An 11,475-nucleotide genomic window follows, 5' to 3' on the forward strand; every position below is an offset into this window, starting at 1 on the left:
ATCTTATCTGGACACACCCAACTATCCGCTGAAAAAATTGCTCAGAGACGACATCTATTCGATGTAATCGCACACTGAGATTTCATTTACCGAGTTCTCGTAAAATTTTCTGATTTTGGGTCAGTATCCCTTTAACCGTCGCGAAAACGTGTCTTGTAAGCATTGCAAAGCATTGGTGATGTTTTTCGAGAAAGTTTTTTCAATAAATTGTAGAAACATGAGTACTGTTTTTCTAGAACGTTTTTGTATCTCGAGTTAGTACGCTTCTTTGTGCACTATAAAAGCTTTTAGAAACGTGTTGGGTTGTGTCTTGGTCTAGATAAGACGGCGGCGGCTAAAATTGTGGTGGTAGTCATAAAAATTACTCTGAAAACCCTCATTCGCTTAGAAACTCCTATGCTTGGAAGTTAAGTGCAATGTAGACAGCTCAAATATTGTCACAGGGTCGTGACGTCGACGAAGGCAGCAGTCAGCAGGTCCGAGATGAAACTCTTTATTTGGCCGAACTTATTTGGCCGAACTTTATTTGGCCGGGAAACTGAAAGTCAAACTACAGCAATACACTGATAGCGGCGAAGAGAGCGTCGACCGTCGATCAACTGACAAGCGGTCAAGCGCGTCGGCTTTTATACAGGCGCTATCGAACTTTCCAGCGATATCGCTGGTGGCGGCGTTATCTCTCGACAAAGCTGGAACATTCGCGTGCAGCGCGCAATCTTACCAAAACGATCTATTACAAATCGCGAAGCTTCTCGAACACTGCTTCGCGGGACAGCGTCGAGCGTTGATAACCGTCCTTGCTGGTCAAACCCGAATACATCAAAATAAAACAAGTGGGCGTGGCAATATAGACCGAACATCGATTCTTAGCCAATCAATGAACAACGCATGCGGACCAATGCATACAGACGACCTTATGCATATCCACCTAAGTACCCACCTAACTAGTACAATCAAAAAGTTGCCGCGCAGTTGCCGCGAGCAACTGTGCGGCGGACCGCAGCGTTATGCTGTGGCAGCAGACGACGTGCCGATAGTGGCGCAAGACGGAACTGCAGCGCCGCTAGTTCTCGCGACCGCCGTTCGGACCACCCTCCTCCGCTGGCGGAGATACGGAGCTTTGAAACTGAGTTTGTTCTAGTAACGTTGGCGTGCGGCGCCCGCCCGCGCAGCCCACGCGCAGAGTGCCATCGCGATCTTGCGCAGCGTGCCACAAGATGGCGCTAGCTGCTTCACGTTGGCGTACCTTGCCACTCGCGCGTGGCCCACAATCGCACCGAAAGGAGAAGGAGAAGAAAACAAATAAAAAGGCGAAAAGCAAGTTGGCGCAACGGTGCCACCCGTCCCGTCCTTCACTCAGTCTCTATGCGAGCAGCGGCTGAAGCAGCCGAGGCAAGTAGCCCCTCACGAAATCAGCGGACATCCTTGAAGATGGCACCGGTCAAGTGCAAAGCTGTGTCACTTGACACAAAGCTGCAAATATTGCAGGATTCACGGCGCAGCTTCAAGATGAGCGCCCTCGTGAAGAAGTACAAGCTTACCCAGTCGACAATATCCACCATTTTGAAAAGTGGGAGCACAGCGATTGCCAAGGCCGGAACGAGCGGCCACGCCAACCAGCGGAAAAGGGTTAGGGAGCCTCTGTGCGCCGACGTCGAAGAGGCACTGTACAATTGGTTTCTGACCACTCGTGCCCATAACGTGCCCATCAGTGGGCCAATACTTGCTGCAAAGGCTAAAATTTCGCCTTTCTTCTCGAACGGCCGGATTTTGAGGCTGGAGGAGGCTGGATACAGCGCTTTAAAGGGACCGACAACTGATTTTTCTCGACACAGTTTTTTTACGACGCGACAGGAAGCTCACCCTTTAAAGCGTTTGTAGCTGCAGTGGTTTATCCGAAAAGCACGTAGTTATTTTATAAGCAGTATTTTTTCGATCTGAAGGGCTCCAAACACGCATGGAGGCTTGCTCCAGCAACGCTGAGAATTGATAGCGATGCCGCTAGACCTTGTGAAAGCTGTAGTTCTGCTTTCGCAGGAGCTACTGTAACTATGCTAAACCACCTTTATTTTGAGCTTTCCAACCATTTTTGAAAATAGCAAGCTGTTACAATGAGATGTGTGGCTTTATACACCTTCCTGGTATTTGTACAGCATTGTGTGCGCCTGCACCTGTGTGATGGATGGCTTGTCCCAGCGTCGTTACTCTCTCGATGCACGAGCCAAGCCAAGTCATCGAAAACGTCACTACGCATATGCGCGGCCGCACCGAGTAGCAGCGCGCGTCATTTCTGAGATGAAGTGTAGGTAGCAAAACTATGTCGCGCCAAATCTTAGCGACCTGGAAACTGCGTGCGCGGTTGCATGAGCACGCTGAAAAGTTGCTCAAGACTCGCTGACGAGCATGGTATCATTACGTCACGCGAAGGCAGCGCCACTTTAATGCATACTATTAACGCAGGCCTATATGTACATTATTATGAAGTAATACCTTTTAATATAAAGAAACGAACAATATTTCAATACTAAGAAAAAAATCGTCGACCGCGTACAGCAATCAACGGTCACGTGGCCGTCTTCATCGGATCATTCATGTTTTTTGCCGCCAGAGGCGCCACAGGTCATTTTTCCACGACTTTCAATGAAGAAATAAAAATATAAATCCATCTCTCACGAAAAAAACAGGGTTGGTTTGAGTCAGTGCGACGGACAATCTTTACGTCAGTGGAGTCAACTCATTTCATATTGTGGGCAGTTATCGGTCCCTTTAAAGATCGACACGACATTGTTTACAAAAACGTGGTGGGAGAAGCAGCGTCGTTGATTCCCAGGCTAAACAGGAGCGGCTACTGGAAAGCTGCCCGGCGTCCTGGAGCGCTATGCGGACAAGGACGTGTACAACTGCGACGAGACCACTCTTTTTTTTCAAATGATGCCGTCAAAAACGCACGCACTAAAAGGCGACCCATGCCCCAGCGGGAAGCATTCCAAGCTGAGGGTGACAGTGTTGCTGTGGGCCAACATCGATGGGAGCCACCGCCTCAAGCCCTTCGTGATCGGGCGATCAAAGAAACCGATATGCTTTAAAAACCAGCATATTCCGGTCCGCTATCGCAGCAACAAGAAGGCGTGGATGACCCGTCAACTGTTTGAGGAATGGCTGCTCGAGGTGGACGGGATAATAGAAGGTCAAGGCAGAAAAGTGGTGTTGCTACTCGACAACTGTAGCGCACACGCTGTCAGCCCCAGCTAACATCTACTGAACTGATGTTTCTGCCTCCCAATACGACGGCAGGCCTGCAGCCGCTGGATGCCGGTATCATTGCTGACTTTAAAGCCTTGAATCGGCGGCGCGTGTTGGAGTGGCTGATATTGGTCATTGATCGCTCAGCTCCTGGCACGTCGGCCGACGCAGAGTTGAAGATCAGCCTTCTGAAGGCCGTGCGCTTCATGTATGGAGCTTGGTACGAGGTGAAACAGTCCGTGATCAGCAAACTCAGTGATGCTACCGGAGGACTTCTGATTTGGAGCAGTTTTTGTAGCAGCAAAATTTTCATTTTGGAGGCACTTTGGAGCAGCAAAAATTTCCATCGTGCAGCACTTTGGAGCAGCAAAAAATTTCCATCGTGGAGCACTTTGGAGCAGGTAATTTTGCATCTGGAAGCACTCAGGAGCAGCTAATTTTACATCCTGGAGTGCACTGGAGAAGCAAATTGCATTACCATTCAAGGACCTAAATTATTATTATGGGGCTCTTATGAAGAGCTGGAAATATTTGCATTCATTGCAAATCTCATAGAAAAAATCATCTCAGGAAAACTCCATATTTCACTCTATAATGCAAAAATAAGGGTTCATGCAGTGTAGTGTTCTGGATTAACCTCTATAAACAGAATACTGCGTCAATATGAAATTGTACTTTATGAAATAACACTCTATAAGCACATCTATGTGGTTATCGGCAGAGGTGGTAGACAAGGATGTGACGTACATTAGTGCCTGAATGCTAATGAGTCGCACTGTCCCCAATGCACTCCCCTAAGACAACTCCAAGGCGAAAGCCAGGTGCAGTTTTTTTCTCGATTGATGTAGCGATCCTCCCCCTCCTCTCTGCAAGCTTTCTGCACTTAACGGGTTTTGCACCGCCTCGATCCGGAATTGGAGGCATTGCAAGCTTTCTGTACCTCACCTGGTTTTGAACTAGCTCCATGATCAGCGCACCGATCACGGAAGCAATGCAGAGACGTCATGCCGTTGACGCCGCCAACGGTCAATTTTAGCGTTTGATGTAGCATCAAAGGCTTTCGCATTAATATTGCGAGTATTGAACGTTATAACAGCCTGGCCGTTAGCAACTTGGCCTTGCATACCAAACTGTCCACCACCATGTCACCTTTGTGCCGTGCGCGAAACAGCTTCGCTAATCATCCATTTCGCAGAGTGCAATATGGCTCAACTTTTTTTTTCTTTTTATTCTGATAGCAATTATATATGGACACTCTCGACGAGTTTTTGCCGTCGCTGTTGCCGTCATTTTCCGTATAAGTCCTAACTGATAACATCACCCCGTGCATTCTACCTGCGGATAAAAGCTCGCGAGCGCTGGCGATGAACGCGGCTGAAGCGGAGATTAAACGAGCCGGCTGCCTCCGTCGCACGGAGAGCGCATGCGATAACATCTTCCCGCGTGTGGGCCTGCTGTCGATTGCTTATCAAAGAGAGGGGAAACGCCCCCGCCTGTCTTTCGTAAGGAGCATGAACGGTAAGGGGGTGGGGGAGTTGACTGCGTCGCTCAAAGGGCGCAGTCGCTGGCGCGCGCACTATCTCGAGGTATCAGGAGACGGCACGTAAAGTTGCTGTGCGCTCAACGCTAACTTCGCGTTCAGAAAACTGATAGCATGAAAATAGCTTCGGTTCCTGGAGCGGCCGTATTCCTTTAACTCAGCGTTTTGTTGAGTAACGCCCCTAGGTAGCACGCAATGTTGCCACAACGTTGAAGCAACTTTCTCAATGTGGCGGCAACGTTGTGTCAATATTTGGTTGCTACTAGGGGCGACATCGGGTCCAAAAAGGTTAGCTGCTAGCCTTGCTTCATATAACAATACAATTAATTTTATTAATGAGATGACATTTAAAAAAAAAAAAGCAAGCAGAAAATTCGAATTGGGACCCTAGCACTCACGAGCTCGAAAGAGCAGGTCCTTTAAGGGGGTATTTACCGCAAAGCGATTACAATCGGATATGCTGGTGGAAGGAATTACGAAAAAGCTCTGCTGGCTGAAGATCCATAGATAAAGTATATTTGAGGAAAAGTGTCAACGCGTTCACGCCATTGACGTGGCTCTTCCATAGACGCGAAGCACGGTAAATTCGATATTGTTTTACAGCATAGACCCCTTATAACGTAAGTCGCCGGAGTCGCGAATATCCGCACTATAAGCAGTACCGCACTATAACCAAAACAACATTTTTGAAAGGTTTGCACGTGTGCAAAACATGACCAACGGGTAGGCGCGCGATTCCGACTATCGAGGCATGCGACTGGGACGTAAGTTTGCGTCTGCTTACATTTGGAAATGTTGAACGGTTAGCGTCCGCGGACCTGCGGTGCCGACATAACGGACACGGAAAAATGCGCCGTCAAGGGAAGTCACCGCGGTAGCACACAGCGCGTGCGCCATGTCGTAACGGTGGCGACCACAAACCACCACTCCGAATGTTTCAGACGCACGCCAGCGTTTTTCGTTAAAGATGTAAGTCACCCCTTCTAAATGCAACACTGCAAATGTTTCATTGACTCGGCACCAAACCGCAACTTCTGTAGTCCGCGGCCGCCGACATGGTAGCTAGCGCTGCTCTTTAGGCCTAGCGTGCGCGTTGCAACTTGGCATGCCACCGCGAGAAGCTTGCCCTAGCCAACACGGAGATCGGGCGTAGAAGAGATCGCACTCGCGAGCTAAACCGAGGGCAATCACGTGTGAAACGCAGTTTCGGTTCGCGGTCGGGAGAACAGCCGCGGCAACTATCCTGAAAAAAGTCTCTCAAGCTTGTAAGTCCGCCTGTTGATGGCAAACGCGAAAGCTCAATCGCGTCTCAAAGCATTGTTGCTTGCGGGGGAATCGAGGTTGCTAGCGCGATATCTGCCCTCTACGATGAAGCAACTATTTTCCCGACGGAGACAAATAGGCAGTAGCGCGCTCTTGATCCAGACGCGGGCGCCCGTACGTAGCGGAGCGCGCGTGTCATCGCGCCGGGGCAAAGCGCGCATGTCAAGTGGGGCAAAGGCTTTCTCCATCGGCCACGCAACCGCTACCCCCTCCTCACACCATGCACCCGCTCCCCCCTCCTCACACCATGCACCCGCGCTGCCCGAGCCTGGGCTGCTGTCCCCCACCGCCAGGCGCCTTTTTTTTTCTCCCCCCGCTCCTGTTCGTATCGTTCCACGTCCGCTCCTCCTCGTGTAACGCCATCGCCGCGCTCTCCCCCGCCGGCGCATCTCCGCTGGGGAAGCACGCTCGCTCCCCTCGCATCTCTGAAACGTTCCGGCAGCCGCATTATAACCGTCTTTCATTTCGGGGGACTGCACAATAAGCGGTATCGTATACATGGAGATCTATGGGAGGGTAAACGGAGTCAGAAAAACGCATTATATCCAGGTACTAGGCACTGTAAGCCGGTTACGTTATAAGTGGTCTGAGCTGTATATCTATCGTAGCGATTCCAGAATTTCATTGTCCAGAAACAGAAGTGACAAGACATTTTAGTGGCACGCGTGTAGTTGTTACTGAAACATTGCTTTCATTGCGTGCCGTGCGGCGATTGAAACGAGCTATCAGCACGTTTCTGGAACAGACCACTGTCCGCCGATGAATCCCTGCCACACTTTCACGCTACCGATTGGCCTAGATGCTCAGAGCCTCTTCGGAGAGCGCGTTTTGCCGTGGAGCCTGACTTGCAGAACCAAAAGCTGCGTCGGCACCGTGTGACATAGCGTCATGGCTTACACGGGACGCATGCACCAGCGCTGTTAATTCAGTGGAATTATTCTTGGTCCGTAGTTGTAACATTGACGGCCCCAAGCTCAAAGCTGCACATATTTTGACGCGCCGGTGGTATAATTGCTGGTGATAGACGCCCCACAAATCCCGAGGATATCAGGCGCAGTTTGGCGCAATTTTCATCGATATATCAGAATGGCGCAGTAAATCCAATTGGCGCACTTTGGCGCAGTTGGCGCAGGAGTGGAATCACTGAGCAACTGTTTCAAGAAAGCGGGCTTCGTGCGCCAGGACGAAATTCCCCGCCTGCTGATAGCGCAACCGACACAGCTGAAGCCGCCGACTCGCCGAGCTCTGGGCGCTGGTTGTGACACAGGTGCTATATCAATGGACGAGAGTTTTGACAGCAGATGTGCGAATTGTCCTGCGAAGAAGTAACAGACGAGGCGATCGCCGGGGATGTGTCGTCGCGGCAGACGACAACGTTGAGCGACGACAGTAGCGACAGTGACAACGAGGCTGGCAGTGGCACTTTGGCGACCTCATGTCCACGGAAGGTGCACTGTCGTCGATCGACTTGTGATTGACTTCATGCACTCTAAAGGACTGCCGGAAGTGTTCGCACAGCAGCTGGAATCCATGCACGCCGCAGTCGTGAAGCTCCGACTGCCGCGAAAGCAGGCGAAAATATCAATTTAGGTGCGCCTAAAGCTTGACACCCTCGTTGGAGCTTAAAATAAAGCTTTGTTTTTGGCATCCTGCTTTCTAGAACATCTATTCTGTAGTGCAAGTGGTAAATTCCGAGATCGGAGCTACAAAGGTACATTCCGCGTTTCTCTTTTTTTTTTTTAACGCAGTCCATATATGCAATCACCGGTTATAACCATCATATTTTTTCGTTTTTCTCAATATCGTTATAAGTGGACTGCACTGTATCCTGTCAGTTTTCTTCGACAGTTTGTGTTTTTCTTCGCCGGCGCCAGAAACTGGCAAAATAGTTTCAGGACCGGTAGAGCCGGAAAAGGGTAACAATTTTGGACCCGCAAGGGTTAACTAAGGCTGTTTTGGAGCAGTTCGGCGCCATTTTGCTATTTTTATGCTTCTAGGACAGCTTGGCGCAGAAAAATAGAATCGTATCAAAAATGTGCAATATGCGCAGCTGTCTCACCCCTGCATGCATCTTCTGCGGTTGCCCCGCCGCTGACAAAACGGCGGCGTCACGTATGGCACGCTTAAAGCCACTGCGATTGCAAGGCAAAAGCGAGCGCTTGCTTGTGCATGCGGGTGTGCGCGAGGTGGCCTGCGCCCCCTCGAGCCGGCGTTCTTGCCGCCGTGGGCATATATGTGGGCGTGCCCTTCCCCCACTCGCGGGTGCCGCCACGCCGGGGAAAAATATATAAAAAAACGGCTTTTGGGTCGGCAGCACCAGTCTTCGGTTGCTGCAGAAGTCTTTGAACTGCACTTCATTAACGTGACACCAGGTGACGCCACTAAAAAAAAAAAAAATCCTTGCTCTGTGTCATAAACTTAGACTTTGCGCCATGTGGGGCCGCGCCGCATATGGAGAGCGCTCTTTCGAAAATTCCATGGTATCCATGTCGTTCGCTCTTCGTTTTCGACGCCTTGCGCGCGTGCGTGATTTCACTGTGTGCGCATGGAGCAGCCCAATGATGTGCAGCTTTTTTCACTTTTATTTTTTTTTTTTTCTCAACAGGACTGCGTGTCACTACCGAGGAGACAGTCAGATTAGGCACGTGTAGAAACTGTCCGCAGACAACGACGGATCTTCGGGGGTCGATTTATCACTCGCTTTGCCGCTTTGCGCCGCACCGCAGGTTCGGCAACACCGTGGCCTCCGTGATTAGCTTTGCGTTGCCGGAGCCAATCTGGAGACCATGGCGAGACGATGACGGAGCAGTGTCGTACTGAAGTCCTACGAACGTCTAGTATTGTCATTCCCCAACGAACATGCAACGAGAGCAAAATAACGCAGTTTTTTTGCCACTAAAATAAATGTTTATGGGTGAGCTTTGCCTTCAGTTCCCCCTTTTGTTTCGTTTGTGCGTTTCTTTCCCAAATTTTAATACTGAGGTGCTATAACCGAAAACCTGTTTGTCAATTTCGTTATATTTAACTGTATTTCACTATAAAACATCTTGGCATAATCCCTCTGAAAAACAGTTGGGAAAGGCTGCACGACCACTGCAACAGAACAGACTGTTGGGCTAGTTGGTAGGGGCAGAAAGGGTAGGGGCTCCGGGGTTGAATGGGAGACCACTGGTCATGCCATACGTGCACACCCTGTCGCACGGTCTCAAGAAGGTGGCAAACCGGCATGAAGTGCCTCTGGTGTTTTCTGCCCCTAATAAACTGCAGAAACTTTGCCCTCGAATTTGCGCTCAAAGCAAACGCACCAGGCATCCACCAGGCATGCAAACCTTTTCGTCGAATGCTCTGTTGGAGTTGTTACTCTATTCCCATGTCCTGTGGGGAAATGTACATCGGCCAATCCGAAAGATGCGTCAATGACCGACCTAGGGAGCACGCACTAAGTGCAAAAAAGAAAGAGCACAAGTATGCGCATCTGGTCGCGTACATTTCTGCATGTGGGTGCGAGCCGATTTTCTGAGACACTAGAATATTGGGCAAAAGCAAGCGCATGTCATCTCGGCTCGCTTCAGAAGCGTTTTATATCAAAAAGATTGATGGCACTTGAATAAGTGAGGCTTCGATATCCTTGCATAGCTTCCGAATTTTGAATTTCAGCACAGGCTCCTTGGCATGCGCAGCTGTAACTCGCTTCTTGTTTTATGGCAGGCGTTATCGCATATTGTTTTTTTTGTATTGCAACTTGATTTTCTTGTGCTCTATGTTCCAATGTGAAGTTGCGCACGCACAACACCATGATTATGTATTTAAACTCGGTGGGGGTGACGAAAATAAACAGGTGTTAGTAGCGCCAGTCCTTTGTCTGTTCTCCCTTTTTTGTGCTCGTCAATTTTAGCGCTTATTCTGTCAGTGACCACTGCAACGTTTAGGGAAAGGTTCAGCTTGCAAATGCAAGCTGGTCCTTTAGAAAAGCAGTGACTATTTCTATCAGCTCTGCATTCCGGTGCTCCCATGTAGCTAGGCTGTCTCCAGTACGGGCACATTCTCGACTTAACAGTCGAGATCCGAAAGTAAGTCAGGGACATGCACTTAACAAAATCTTCACGGTGGGCATGATGTGCATCGTGGGAGAGTGGGAATAAGCTGGACAGATAGGCACCAGCTGGTCAGCTCTGTGCTTGCATTCCGGCAATGCAAGCATTATGCACTGTGTGCAAGCCACATGAACAAATACCCAAACACTGAAACATTTTTCATACCTGTTGTTAGTTTGCTTCAATGGAACAAAGCCGACGGGATTTTCAAGCATTACAAAGGGCTCACTGATATTCAAGGAGTTTCAAGGGCCTCTGAATTAACGTTTTCGGGGATTTCAAGGGTCTCTGCGAACCCTCAAGAATAATTCTATCTAGTTTGCTTACTGTACAGAAGGTACAAAAAAACTTTTTGTTTGCAGTACTACATGACATGCTGTCTATTATGTTCCAGGAGATCTGCGCTATTCCCACCAAGCGATTACCAAAACCTTTACAAAGTGCAATGCATGAAGAGCACTCGCCTCATTTCTCGCTCTCGGGCCATCATGTTGCTCTGCTCCTCCATTCTCCGCAGCTCTGAAAACAACATAGTGCCACCATTAACTCAACTGTACAAGCCTACACACACTCAGCCTGCATGCCATGCAGTTGTTCATTGTATTACATTAAAATGTAGGGATGGGCAAACAGCAAGATTGATCTTGGAAATTCGCGCTTTTTTTATCGTACGAGGACGGATTGAGTACACACACAAACACAGAGCGCATTCCTCGTACGATCCTCGTACTCAATCCGTCCTCGTACGATAAAAAAAGCGCGAATTTCCAAGATGCAACAACAACTAGCCCTGTAGCTGCTCTGATAGCAAGATTGAGGTTCAAAGCAATGGTGCTTTGGTTGAATAATTTCTAATCCAATAGTATATATCACATTTTATAAGAAAAATGAGCACTTTTGTCATGACCCAACTAAATTGCACAATATTTTTAAAAATTGGAACAGGGCATGTGTGATTGTCACTTTTTTGGTTCAATTGAAGTGGAAGCAACTTTGAATCGTAGCAAGATTTGTATAGCAGTAGGGGCAAGTTATAACTCATACAATATGTTACGTTTGAAAGTACTATACTTAGCCAGATAAGCACGTATAACGCGTTTTTAAAGCAAAAAAATAATTAATTGAGATGAAGATAATACAGTCGAACACGGATATATTGAACCCACATATATCGAATTTTCGGCTATATCGAACTCGTAAATTATCCCTTGAAAATCCTCTCCACGCGAGCTGGAGGTGCACTTCGGCACTCGCTGCGCCCCGCGACCTTCGCGC

The 11,475-nt window shown here is 48.8% G+C and overlaps 1 pseudogene; it reads left to right on the top strand.

The window, feature by feature from the left end:
* Positions 1 to 1,431: 1,431 nt before the first annotated feature.
* On the top strand, positions 1,432 to 7,696 carry LOC119378010 (tigger transposable element-derived protein 4-like; annotated as a pseudogene).
* Positions 7,697 to 11,475: the final 3,779 nt, after the last annotated feature.

Source organism: Rhipicephalus sanguineus, unplaced genomic scaffold, assembly GCF_013339695.2.
Source record: "Rhipicephalus sanguineus isolate Rsan-2018 unplaced genomic scaffold, BIME_Rsan_1.4 Seq6554, whole genome shotgun sequence".
NCBI lineage: Eukaryota > Metazoa > Arthropoda > Arachnida > Ixodida > Ixodidae > Rhipicephalus > Rhipicephalus sanguineus.